Here is a 14,068-nt window from a genome sequence, read left to right as displayed (position 1 = left end):
ATCGAAGGAGTTGTCGTAGAAACTTCGAAAGGGGCTCATTCGATTGGAAATTGGAGTGGCTAGTACCCTTTTTAAAAGTTGAAAGTGATTTGAGGGCAACTAGCCCCCCACGCCCATCATTCCCCCAAACACATCCAATCAAAATTTCAAAATAGCCATTTTGTTTAGCGTAGTTGATTTCCAGATAGAAAATAGGTTTTTGAGGAGGACACTCCCCCACAACCCTCAAGGCAAGGATTTTTAAGTTATGCCCTGGGGGCGTATAAGAAAGATGCTGGAAAAATGTATTATTTATTATTTTTTCCTTTAGAGCAGGGCACTTCGTATCGAAGAAGTTGTCGTAGAAACTTCGAAAAGGGCTCACACAATTGGAAATTGGAGTGGCTTGTGCCCTTTTTAATAGTCGAAAGTGATTGGAAGGCAACTAACACCCCTTCCACACCCACCATTTCCCGAAACACATCGAAAAAAATTTTGAGATAGCCAATTTGTTCAGCGTAGTTGATTTCCAGATAGAACTTATGCTTTTGAGGAGGACACTCCCCCACAGCCGTCAGGGCAAGGGATCTAAGTTATTCCCTGGGGGTATATAAGGTTTTTATAGAAGGCGTTGTCGTAGAAACTTCAAAAAAGATCATTCGATTGGAAATTCAAAGGGCTAGTGCCCTTTTTAATAGTCGCAAGTGATTGGAGGACAACTAACTCCCTTCTCACGCCCTTTTTTCCCCGAACACATTCAGTCAAAATTTTGAGATACCCATTTTATTCAACGTAGTTTTAAGTTCTGGAAATTAGGTCTTTGAGGAATACAACCCCTCCCCCCAACAGCCCTCAGGGCAAGGGTTATAAGTTATGCCATGGGGGCATATAAGGTTTTTATAGAACGCGTTGTCGTAGATACTTCAAAACGGCCTCATTCGATTGGAGATTGAAATGGCTAGTGCCCTTTTTAATAGTCGAAAGGGATTAGAAGGCAACTAACACCCCTCCGACGCCCACCATTTCCCCAAACACATCCAATAAAACTTTTGAGATAGCCATTTTGTTCCACACAGTTCAAAGTTCAGGAAATTATACCTTTGAGCAGGACATTCCCTCCCACAGTCTTCATGGCAAGGATTATAAGTTATGCCCTGGGGGAATATAAGGTTTCTATTGAAATCTTTGTCGTAGAAACTTGAAAAAGGGCTCATTCGATTGGAAATTCAAAGGGCTAATACCCTTTTTAATTGTCAAAAGTGATTTCAGGGCAACTAACCCCCCTCTCACGCCCACCTTTTCCCCAAACACATCCAATCAAAATTTTAGATTTTGATACATATGAATGTGCATTGTCAGTTTAATATACATATACTGATATTTAGTAATCAAAATACTAATATTATTTTATTTATTCAAGTTATAAAAGTAAAAACATTTATATTTTTTCAGTAAAGTGCAAAACATGTTCTGACCTTGGGAAGGCGTAGGGAGTTTTGAGCCCAACTTATGTTATTTTATAAAAAATAATTATTTATTTTTTTGTTTTTGTTTCAATTCCCGGGCTCTTTGTATCGAAGGAGTTGTCGTAGAAACTTAGAAAAGGGCTCATTCGATTGGAAATTGGAGCGGCTAGTGCCCTTTTTAATAGTCGAAAGTGATTGGAGTGCAACTAGCGCCCCCCACGCCTATCGTTCCCCCAAATGCATCCAATCAAAATTTTGTTCAGAGTAGTTGATTTCAAGATAGAAAATACGTTTATGAGGATAACCCTCCCCCACAACCTTCAGGGCAAGGGTTTTAAGTTATGCCCTGAGGGCATATAAGAACGATGTTGGCACAATACATTATTTGTTTTTTTTTTCTTTTAGAGCAGGGCCCTTCATATGGAAGAAGTTGTCGTAGAAACTTCGAAAAGGGGTTCATTCAATTGGAAATTGGAGTGGCTTGTACCCTTTTTAATAGTCGAAAGTGATTGGAAGGCAACTAACACCTCTTCCAGGCCCACCATTTCCCGAAGCCCATCCAATTAAAATTTTGAGATAGCCGTTATGTTCAGCGTAGTTGATTTCCAGATAGAAGTTATGTTTTTGAGGATGACACTCTCCCAGGACCTTCAGGGCAAGGGTTGTAAGTTATGCCCTGGGGGCATATAAGATTTTTGTAGAAGGCGTTGTCGTAGAAACTTCAAAAATGGCTAATTCGATTGGAAATGCAAAGGGCTAGTGTCCTTTTTAATAGTCGGAAGTGATTGGAGGGCAACTAACCCTCCTCTCACGCCGACCATTTCCCCAAACACATCCAAGCAAAATTTTGAGACAGCCATTTTGTTCAACGTAGTTTTAAGTTCTGGAAATTAGGTCTTTGAGGATGACAACCCCCCAATAGACTCAGGGCAAGGGTTGTAAGTTATGCCGCGGGGGCATAACTTACAACACATCTAATCCCCAAACACATCTAATCAAAATTTTTAGATAGCCATTTTGTTCAGCGTATTTGATTTCCAGATAGAAATTATGTTTTTGAGGAAGGAACTTCCCAACAGCCCTCAGGGAAAGGGTTGTAAGTTATGCCCTGGGGGCATATAAGGTTTTTATAGAAAGCGTTGTCGTAGAAACTTCAAAAATGGCACATTCGATTGTAAATTTAAATGGCTAGTGCCATTCTTAATAGTAGAAAGTGATTGGAGGGCAACTAATACCCCTTCCACGCCCACTACTTCCCCAAATACATCCAATCAAAATTTTGAGATAGCCATTGTGTTTCATGCAGTTTAAAGATCAGAGAATTATACCTTTGAGCAGGACACCCCCCCCCCACAGTCTTCAGGGCAAGGGTTATAAGTTATAAGATTTTATTGAAATATTTGCCATAGAAACTTGAAAGGGATCATTTGATTGGATATGCAAAGGACTAGTGCCCTTTTTAATAGTCGAAAGTGATTTGAAGACAATTAACGCCCCTCTCATGCCCATATTTTCCCCAAACACATCGAATAAAAATTTTTAGATAACCATTTTTGCCCTTTACTTAGATAACATAACTTGCACTTTACTGAAAAAATACAAATGAATGTGCATTGTCAGTTTAATATACATATACTGATATTTAGTAATCAAAATGTTAATATTATTTGATTTATTAAAGTTATAAAAGTAAGAACATTTATATTTTTTTCAGTAAAGTGCAAATTATGTTCTGGCCTTGGGAAGGCATAGGGGTTTTGAGCCCTACTTATGTTAATATCTGCTCGTTTTGAGTTTGACTCGTTTATTTATTGTAATTACCGTTTGTTTTGGGTTTCATTTATTAATCATTGCTGATTTGAGTTGGTTTCACGCTTCGTAGATTATTTGATTTTATTTTTGCTCATTTTTGTTTAATAGAGTTCTTTACTTTTCTTTGAAAAACTTATTTTGTGGAAAAGCTTTTTTAATTAATCCTAAGAAAAGTCTAAGAATTGCTGCATGGGCTTTTATATGGCCGAACAGTCTCTCATGTGTACCTGGGTGCGGAGTATGACCCTCGTCCCTAAACATGCACGGAGCCATAATTACGTACTGTTATTAGACACTGTTTATCCAATAAAACTAACGGTTATAGAGTACCACAGAGTCGAACAGTTTATGGTAACGAACTGTAAGTAGGGAGTGACCCGGCTCAATAGTAACCAAAACTAAAAAATGTTGATACCAATAGATATATCAAAAGCATAAACTTATTATACTGATTTCAAATATATAAGTGTTATTAAGTTTATTTTCACCCATTAACGGCTACGAGCCTGAGAAAATTCACCTGATTTTCGAAGAAATGTGAATCACTCCTTAAATATGATAGAATCTCAATGAAAATCACACCATCAGATTCCGCGTATCAGAAAACCTTACGGTAGAAGTTTCAAGCTCCTATCTGCACAAATGTGGATTTTTTTTTCCAGAAGAAACATCACGGATGCTTTTTTATTTTATTTTTTTTTGTTTTTTTTCCCCCAGGGTTGCCCGGTTCGACGCAGTGGTTCTAGAGTATCGTCTTATGGCTCATTCAAACGAAAATGAAAAGTTTTAGTGCCTTTTTAGGTGACTAAAAAAGATTGGAGGGCAACAAGGGCCCCTCCCCTAACCTTTTTCCCAAAATCGTCCGAACGAAATTTTGAGATAGACATTTTGTTCATCATAGTTGAAAGGTTCAATAACTATGCCTTTGTATATAACATACTCCCCCCACAGCCCCAGGGTGAAGGTCTTTAAGTTATAAAATTTGCCCATTGTTTACGCATAGTATTTGTTATTGGGAAACATGCATACATTTTAGGGTGGGGAGCGAATTTTCTGCAGGTTTTTTTTTCTGCGGGGGAATTTTACATGGAAGGGAAGTTTTCGGGGGGGGGGGGGAAATTCTCAGGGAAATTTATACACTGAGGGGAATTTGCATGAATTCCTATATAAAATTATTTTTATAAGTCTTACTTTCTCTTTTTCGTCTCAATTTTGCGCGTGGAGTTGTTAAGGGTAATTGTCCTGGGTAAATTTTCACCGGGATCGAATTGTCCAAAAAATATTTCCTTAGGGAGTGTATTTATCCGTGAAGATGGGGCCAGATTTCCTTAGACTATTAAAAAAAACGATCAGAAATTAAATAAGAAATAAGTTTTTTCAACTGAAAGCAAGGAGCAATATTAAAACTTAAAACGAACAGAAATTATTACGTATATGAAGGGGGCTGCCTCCTCCTTAACACCAGGCTCTTTACTTTAGCGTAAAGAGTGAGATGTTGAGGAAGAGGCAACCCTCTTTAATAATTTCTGTTCGTTTTAAGTTTTAATGATGCTCCTTACTTTCAGTTAGAAAATTGTTTTTATATATTTAACTTCTAATAGCACCACCTGTCAGAATGGAGGCCAGCAGATTCCATTGTGGGGAAAGGGGTACCGAAGGCCTACAAAAAGTGATTTTAGTACCATGTTTTCAAATTTTCTATGTCAGGAACTTATTTCGTTAAGATAAACAATATAAAGGCTCTTATAAAATATAATTTTTGTTCGATTTAAGTTTTAATTTTGCTCTTTCCTTTCATTTGCAAAATATTTATGTTTTTATTTCACCCATGAAGGTCAACCATATCGAGGTTATCTTTTGTGCATAGTTCTCCCAGGATTACATTTCTTGTTGAGTTTTTCCTTTTCTATTTTTTTTTTACTTCGTTATTTAGATTTTCATTCAGGTTGAAAAGTTAAATTATTGTGCCCAACATGTGCGGGCTGAGCTCTCCGTTAGGGGTGTATTATCAAGTTTAATTAACGCAAATTGCGTTAATTAAGTAACTTACACTACTTTAAACTACGTTGGGGGGGCCCTCGCCCCCTGGATCCACCACTCAACAATTACAGCAAATGGTTTCCACTGATTTTCCAAGATTTTACACATGATTACCAATATAATTCATATAGTAAATCTGTTGTTTCTTTCCAACCTCTGCCCTTCCCCTCTCTTCAAATTAATTTACATGTGCCAGCCTGTAGTCATAGACGTTTAGCAATAATAGGTATCATTTTGAAGTTGTACTGTGGGGCCTAGTTTTCTGAACTATCACAACAAATATATGACCTGATTTCCACAAAATCAGGTCATGGTTAAATACTTTTCAAAGGTTTTGGGATATGCCTTTGAAATTGAGATTTAAGGGTGCACTCATTTAGCCAGCTCTTTTCTTAGAAATATCTAGAAAGAAGTTCATAATAAATAGGGGACTGGGTTGTTCAAAATTTGCCCAAAATTTACTAAAGATTTGATCCTTTGTATTGTGTCACTTGCTTTCCTTCTTCTTCTACTTTTGTTAGCCTTCTCAATAGATTTCTGGAGGGGAAAATGATAAGAGCCAAGAAGTTTGATTGTGATTCGTTTGAGTAAAGAGGAATCGATTTTGTCGGAGCCAACGAAACTGGCGGGGGAGAATGCCAATCTGAAAGACCGTATTGAAAGAGACAGAATCAATGAAAGATATAGGAATTATGTTAAACTCGTAAAGATTTTAGAATCTCATTAGAAGGCAAGTCCCTCCCCCTTTCTATAGCGGACGTACCTGGATGGGGGAGGGCAGTGCTGCTAGAAAACATCCATGTTTAATCTCTTTCCAATAATATTTTCGCTTTTAAATAGGTTATCAATTTTACGTCTAGGTGACTCATGTCCGAACTGGCCGTCCTCAAATGACATCCTTGTATTACCATCTTATAAACTTGCAATTTATAAGCCCTTGCTTTGCGTTTTGCACTCCTAGAAACCTACCTAAAGTAAGGCACGATGATTTGGGTATTTGTTGGTGATGCATCTTTAGACATTATTAAGGTTTAAAAAAGATTCACTTTTTTTAGGAAAACAGAGGTACCTCAAAAACAAACTACTGAGACAAACTGCAGGTGGCGATTCAATCAAAACCGCGGGTGGGGACCGGGCTGTTAAAATTTTTATTGTTGCTTTTTAGTTCATAAAAACAGTAACAAACTAAACAAACTTACTAACCAATGTGCAAAGTAATTTATAAAGAAAAGCATTAGAAGCAAAAAAAAAATTTAAAAGAGGCTAAAATTAACTTAATGGACATTATGAGCCCGGACCATCCCAATGGCCTGGGTTAGGTAAATACGCACAATTTCTAGAGAATTTATTATTTCAGGGGGGCTCAATACCCTCTTTCTCTTGCGTAGGGTCCCTCTTCTAGACACCTCGACTGACTCAGGAAAATAAAACACCGAAGGATCCAGTATTTTACTTATTTTTCTTACTTTAATGTGCATCTTCCTTTGGCAGGAAGATGCATATTGCATAATCTATTAGCATAAAAGCAATTTTATGTACAAAAATTGGTAAGTGATTGAATAAATCTTTGTACAGATACAAGGCCGTCATCAAACAAGATTTATCGTAATGTGAACCTTTTCACTTGATAAGTTATCATTATACCCTAATCAGTTCACACATACTCAAATAATATTGATAATCAGTTAGGCTGATAACTTTAATCAAAAGAAAAATTATTATCAAAACGAAAAGATACTAACTTTTCCTTAACTCCAGAGTCAGATATAGAACATTAACTGATAATATCTTTTACATTACTGATAAGTCCCCACTAAGCGTTTGTGTGCTTACGTAAATTCGGACCGAATCCTTCTCAGTTTTACCTTGGAACTCATAAGCCGTCAGCCAATAAAAAGCAACTAAAATTGCCAGCCTCAAGTTGACTATGATTCCTAGTAAACTAGGACACAGTAATGAGATCATTACTTTTCTATAGTCATAAGATCAGGCTTTTGGTAGAAAAAGAAGGAGAAATTTTGGCAATCCATGTATATGACTCAGATAAACATTTGTCTCGAAATGATTTAATTGTTCAGTAGAAATAATGGGTTTGCTATATTTTCGTCTGAAACATGGCCACTTGCGCTGTCGTAAAACAAGAACAAAGAGGGGAAGGTTCCTCCACCCAAAATCCTTAATCTTTTATGAATTCACCTACTATTTTTTAAGTGTTTTTGCTCATTTGTCAAAAATTTTTAGGCTTCACTCAACCCGAAACAAATTCCTCAAACATTATTAATCCTGGACAGGGGCTATTTGCTTTTTACGCGAGTTTAATTGGTGCTGGTGCATTATATGAACACTTCTGAAAAGTCAAGTTTGATTAATGCTAATGAAATAAAATAAAATAAGATGAATATATAATAGTTTTTAAACAAATTTGGGCTATATATTTGCACATTAGAAGGGGGTGGGGGGCGAGGGGTAAAGCATAGCATATATTAAATACGTAACCTAACCTAGCCTAGGTACATTTTCCCCCCTTAACCCCACCCAAAAAAAACAGTTTAAATATCGTAAACGCTACGAAAACTACTCTCAATTATTTCTCAATAGCGAATAACGGTCTCTTGAAAATAACCAGTCTAGTGAGTTTATCGGTCTCTTGAGAATAGCCTATTTGACGGGAAATTCGTGACTGGTTTCCTTGTACAATATATAAAAGTGTCCATATAACGCACCAGTACCGCTTAATTCCATTATCCTTGAAAATGAAATCGCAAAAATGAAAAGTGAAACACATTTAGACCTGAGCACTTGTTTTAGTTATACAGAATGATATGAAAAGAGCAGTCGTATGATTGTTGCAAATCAAACGATTCGTGAATACGTATGTAAACAAGGAGCAACTCCTGCTAATAGTAACCGAAAAACTAGAAAAAAACAATTGATAACAATGTATGCACCAAAAGAATCTGCTTTTTATGGTGTTTTGATTAGATTGTATATGATAAGGTTAAACTTGTTCCCCAAAACCTGCATTAATTTGCAACATATATAGAAAGATCTTATTACATCATTTCTTACACTATTTACTAGAAATACCCAGAAAAAAAATACTTGGGCCTTTTCTTAGCTGGGGCGAAGTTCAGCCCATAGTAACCAAGAATTTAAAAGCCCTTTTTGAAAAATAATTTCAGGTGAGAAGACACTGCCATTTGAAGCTGATTCATGAACAGCGACTATGATTTAATTTAAATTTAATGGCAAAAGTTTATTGCCAAAACAATTTATAGGGATTTCAAAGGATAACCAAAAAACCTCAAAATGGCGCTTGATTGATATGAATAATGCACCATTGGAATGTCCATAGTAAAAAAACATATAACTAGGGAATTTTTGTGCATGGGTAGCACTAACACGTTCTCTTTTTTATTATTTTTTTATGCCACTAGCGTGGCCCTGGAGCACCATAGAACGCTATTACAGGGCTCATTTGAAAGGAAATTGCTTTATCTATGTGTTTTGTTTTGTAAATAAAAATCATAATATTAAAAATATTATTTTTTTTTTACAAAATTGTATCCTCAAACAGAAAATGATGTCACATTGGGGTTTGTTCTTTACTAGATCCAGCTACAAAAAATCGAAATACTTTTTCCAGCTTGTCATATATAATAATTGTTGCAGCGGGAGCTGCAACCTAATAAAGAGCGAACCATAGTCCATAGTAACGAAAAGTTAAAAAAAGTGTTTAGAAAAGAAAACAACCTGGTGAAAAAATTGCCATCTGACAATGATTCAGGAATGATAACCATTATTTCGGTTAGTCTTCAAAAAAAAAGTTTATTGAAAAAAAAATTATGGTTATTTCGAAGAAAAATATGAAACCCCTCGAAAACGGTACCAGATCAGAACGAAAAGTCTACCATTGGAATCAGCACGGTTGAAAACCTAGTAAGGGGAAATTAAAACCCCCTCCTAGAACAACAAGGAAAATGACTTTTTTGCATGGGTAGCACTGATCTATACCGTTTCTTTTTCTTTTTTGTTTTTTTTTTTTCTAGCAGGGTTAGGGGGTTACCAGAACATCATAGAGAGATGTATAATAGAGCATTTGAATTGAAATTAAATTTTCTGGTGCTTCTTTTTTAAGTGACCAATAAGATTGAAGGGCAACTAGAACTCCCTAAAGGCCCTCTCCCCCCAAAGTCATCCAATCACAATTTTAAGATAGCCCTTTTTGTTCAACATAGTTCAAAGGTCAAATATCTTTGGTTTTGGTGATGATATGCCCTCCGTACTCCCTGGGGAAAGGGCTGCACTCTGTATCGGTATTGGACGAATTTATATCATGTGTATCAATGTGAGTGTATTGTTATTGGGCGTATTGGTATCGCAGGTATCTAGACAAATTTTTAATAGCTCATATGAAAGATATTTCTCATATATATACGACCAGTGGCGTAATTTCGTCAAAATCCTGGGGGAAGGGGGTGGGGCAAAGTTGGGGCCAATTGTCTCAAATCAAGTGCAAATGAGCATGAAAAGTGAAATATTAGCCATATATTACCATAAAGGCAAATATATTCTTAAGAAAACTTGATCAGTGTTTCTGAATACTTGAATTATGCAGGCTTATCTTATTTTGGACAATTCTTTTTACAGAGATTGAATTTCGGCTGGGGAGGGGGGGGGGGCAAAATGAGGTCTGAGGGGGCAAACTTGGGTCTGGAGGGGGCAGTTATCCCCTGCTTTATAACATTTTACGCCCCTTTATACGTCCTTCCTATAAATTTCACCATCAGAAATTTCAAGTGGCACTAAACACAGCACCTTTCGTCCCATGTCTCAAGGGTTAAAGCTGGGACAAATGGGCAACTAGAACTTTTTACAGTGATATTAAATAGACCATTTTAAAGCTATGGTTCATATCTATATGATGTTTATCAAATATACCATCCGTAAATGTAATATAGCACTAAAAACAACACTTTTGATGCCCTTTCTTAAGTAGAAAAACTTGGAAGTATAAAACGATATCATAATTGTAATAATTATGGTCCAAAACTCTTAACCGGAAGTTTGCAAGAGCACCTCCCGTATTTTTCTCATCCAAGCTCCCTTATTAAGCTACGCAATTAAGGTACAAGCACTAATATACCAAATTAGATTATTAGAGGTGTTGTTTTGTTGGTTTACATTCGATTTCGAATTAGAGTGGCTTGCGTTCAACTCTTGCTTGTTTTTTTTTCAATCGTGGTCTTCTCCCTTCTTTACGACCACTTTCAGATAATTTCACTGTTATTGTATATGTGATGCTCTCATTTTTCAACACATGTCCCAGGAAGGTATTCGGTCAAGTATTTTGATTCAAAGGGAATAGAGGTCATCCACTCCATGGTATGCAATGACATTCTGAGTAGATCACTAAATCCATACCCCAACGAGAGACGTAATAGTAGTATATGAGGTACTATAATACTTGCTGCTATACACGTTTGCTAGGGAGTCCGAAGTCCCTGAACCCTGAGGTCAAGGTCACAGGGGAAAACCCAGAAATGTTTTTGTCAACAGAGGCCTTGGGAAAAACCCTAATTACATAACATGTTTGTGAACAATTTTGGGAAAACCTAATTAGTTTCTCAACAAGGGAAAACCTAGTTACTTAACTGATTTGTCAACAGGATTTGAGGAAAAAACCCATAGCCTTGGAAAATACTCTTTATAAAGTGGGAAAGAGTTAGTTAGGGCCACAGTTCTGAGTTAGATTTTGTTCGATAGTTTTATTGTGAATATTATTTTGTTTTCTTTGGAGTATTACAAAAATGAGTAATTTCACTGTATTGAACATTAAGAGACAGGAGGAAGAGAATAGTGATGAAGTGAAGATAAGAGCTGCAAATGTTGCAGTAGAAATAGCACCAGGGAGCAGATTAACTTTCGAGTGGGATGAGATGTTCAGTAGATATGTAAAATCTCTGAGTCGATTCAAGATGGATGGACAGTTATGTTTTGCGGCCAAAGTGAATATAATGAATATATCTACCTTACAAACAGGTTTGAATGCAATTGTTGGGCATATAGAGAAAAATGGACTGAGTCATTTACTGAAAAAGCCATAATATTGTGTTATATATTTATATATAAATTGGCTGAACAAATATATTGATGATCATTTTCTTTTTTTTGTAGTTAAACATTTTTCCGAGTTGTTTACTCTTTCCAGAAAAACCAATAGCTAATGAGAGATTATTTGAAACAGACTATTTTCTTTCTTCAATATTTGTTAGTTAGTATGTATTCAACAGGGTAAACATCAAGAGTAAAAAAAAATGAATGTATTTGAGAAAGAAACAATCATGCAGAACCTTGTCACTTTGGAAAAATGTTTGAATCTAAATGATCAGTTTAAGAGATTGTTGGTGCAGAGGAGAATCTTCAGTCAAAGAATGGTTAATGACATCATGAAACGGGACTCTCCAACCTTGGATTATTGTATGAGGCTTTTACATCGTGGTCCCAATGCATTCACTCAATTTATTGACATACTAATTGAAACAAAGCAAAATAGTATTGTAGATTTGCTTTTGAACATTACATATATTTTCCAAAAAAAAACAATAGGAACAGTTTGTATGGAAAATCTAACCACTAGTCCCTAAAGACTAATACACGTACCTGAGTCTTGTGCAACACTATAGTAGGGGGGAGGGGGGAGACTTTTTTCTAACTTCATTTAAATAACATGGAGCCAACTCTAAATCATAACCATGCAGATTTAAAAAGGACTTCTTTATTTCGAAGAGACAAGACATTTTTTTTAGCTTTGTGTTTCACTCTGCTATAATAAATCAGTCTCATGCCCCCCCCCCCAAAAAAAAAGGTAAAAGTAGTGAGGGTCCACTGAGTTCCACGTTACCCATAGGGAGGGGCATACTATTAGAGCTACTACCCCCTAAAGACTTTATTACGCATACCAGGATCGCATGCAATATTATAATAAAGCTGTTTGTTATGTAATGGTAAAGAGCTTCTATTTATTACCTCATAGGAACTGTTTCTTTACTTATGTAAATATTTTCTTTAAGATTTCTTTATCCTCTCTCTCTTTCATGTGTATGTTTGAACACAAGCCTCTAGAAATTAAAACATAGACTGTTTTTTTCTCAGGATTGAAAAGACTATATATATTTGTAGCAAATAATTTGATTTTGCTATATTTTTTTCTAGACCGATGCCAAAAAGAGGCCAAAAAAGATAAGACTTGTTGAATTGAAAGAGGTTCCACGAGCAGTCAATCAGTGGGAAAATGAAGAAGAGAATCAGTCGCCAGGACATGTTGATCCTTCTGTTATGGATAGTTTATTGAACCTAATTGAGCCCATCCCTAGTCCTAGAATAGCAGAAGAACTCCCGATAACAAACGTGGACTCTTCACAAGCTACGATCAGCTCTTCTATCAAAAACGTAAGAGAAATTTAATTTATCCTCTCTCTCTCTCTTTCATGTGCGTGTTTGAACACAAGCCTCTTATTATGCATTTGTTTTTTAAATAGATTTAGTAAAAAATGCATTAAAAAATATAATAATAATAATAGGGGAATTTAATAAATATGTTTGTGTATGATAAGACCTCCCCCCATTCTTATACAAAAAAAAATCAGCTACAAGAAACAATTGTTTGTTAGCATTCCATGACTTAGAAATTAAAACTGATACTTTTTTTCTCAGGATTAAAAAGACATTACATATTTGTAGCAAATAATTTGATTTTGCTATTATTTTCTAGACCGATGCCAAGAAGAGGAGAACAAAAAATATAAGAATTGTTGAATTGAAAGAGGTTCCACGTACAGTCAATCGGAGGGAAAATGAAGAAGAAAATCAATCACCAGGACATGTTGATCCTTCTGTTATGAATAGTTTATTGAGGCTGATTGAGACCATCCCAAGTCCTAGGAAATCTATGTCACACGAAATACATTCAGTGGAAGACAAAGATGAAAGTCAGTCTCCCGGTCATGTTGATTGTACAGTTATGGACACACTTTTGAATATAGTGGAAACCATCCCTAGTTCTCGGATGACACAAGATCTCCTGACAACGAAAATGGACTCTCCACAAGCTATGATCAGCTCTTCTAACGAAAACGTAAGAAAATCTCTCTCTCTTTCATGTGTATGTTTGAACATAAGCCTCTTATTATACTTTTGTTACTTAAATAGGATTAGTACAAATTGTATCTAAAAAAAGGGGAGGGGAGAATGTGCGTGTGTGTGTATGATAAGCCCAACACCCCCCCCCCCCAAAACCTCTATAAAAACAAAAAACAACAATCCATTCAGAGAAAGAATTAATTTTATCCTCTCTCTCTCTCAATTACAATTGTATAGTGTGTGTGTGTATGTGTGTGTATTTGAAGAGATATCCAGTCAAAGGGAAAAACTAAATTCATTTCTTTTAGTTTCAGGTGAATGTGACTTCCATGGTGCAGAAGTAGAAAGGACCCAAGAAAAAAAAATCCTATTTCACAGGACGAACTATCAGAAGAGGATATTAGTGAAGGTTTGTCGCAAAATACCCCCCCTGATTTTCAGTTCACTATGGAAGATCTTAATAAGCTTATGTAAATTAGTGATAGTGATGTTTCTGGGGGCAATGTTAATACTATTAGTGATATAGTCCCTGTGCAAAATGGTGCAGGGTTTGAAAACATTGTAACGCCCCCAGAAAGTGTATTACGTGAATTTAGTCTGTTAGAATCTGCTCTAGGTCACATTGAAAC

General features: G+C 36.0%; 1 protein-coding gene across 1 annotated transcript in view; it reads right to left on the bottom strand.

The window, feature by feature from the left end:
• LOC148948194 (uncharacterized) overlaps positions 1-7,174 on the bottom strand; it is a 92,440-nt gene extending 85,266 nt beyond the window's left edge. Inside the window, exon 1 of the mRNA XM_089093809.1 lies at positions 7,040-7,174. The gene's annotated coding sequence lies outside the window, so the exon portion shown is untranslated. The remainder of the gene's footprint in view (positions 1-7,039) is intronic.
• Between the last annotated feature and the right edge of the window lie 6,894 nt (positions 7,175-14,068).

The sequence above is a fragment of the Artemia sp. Qi Xiang Cuo genome, chromosome 9 (genome assembly GCF_049724085.1).
Source record: "Artemia sp. Qi Xiang Cuo chromosome 9, ASM4972408v1, whole genome shotgun sequence".
NCBI classification, from domain to species: domain Eukaryota; kingdom Metazoa; phylum Arthropoda; class Branchiopoda; order Anostraca; family Artemiidae; genus Artemia; species Artemia sp. Qi Xiang Cuo.
This window is presented reverse-complemented; position numbering and strand designations above follow the sequence as displayed.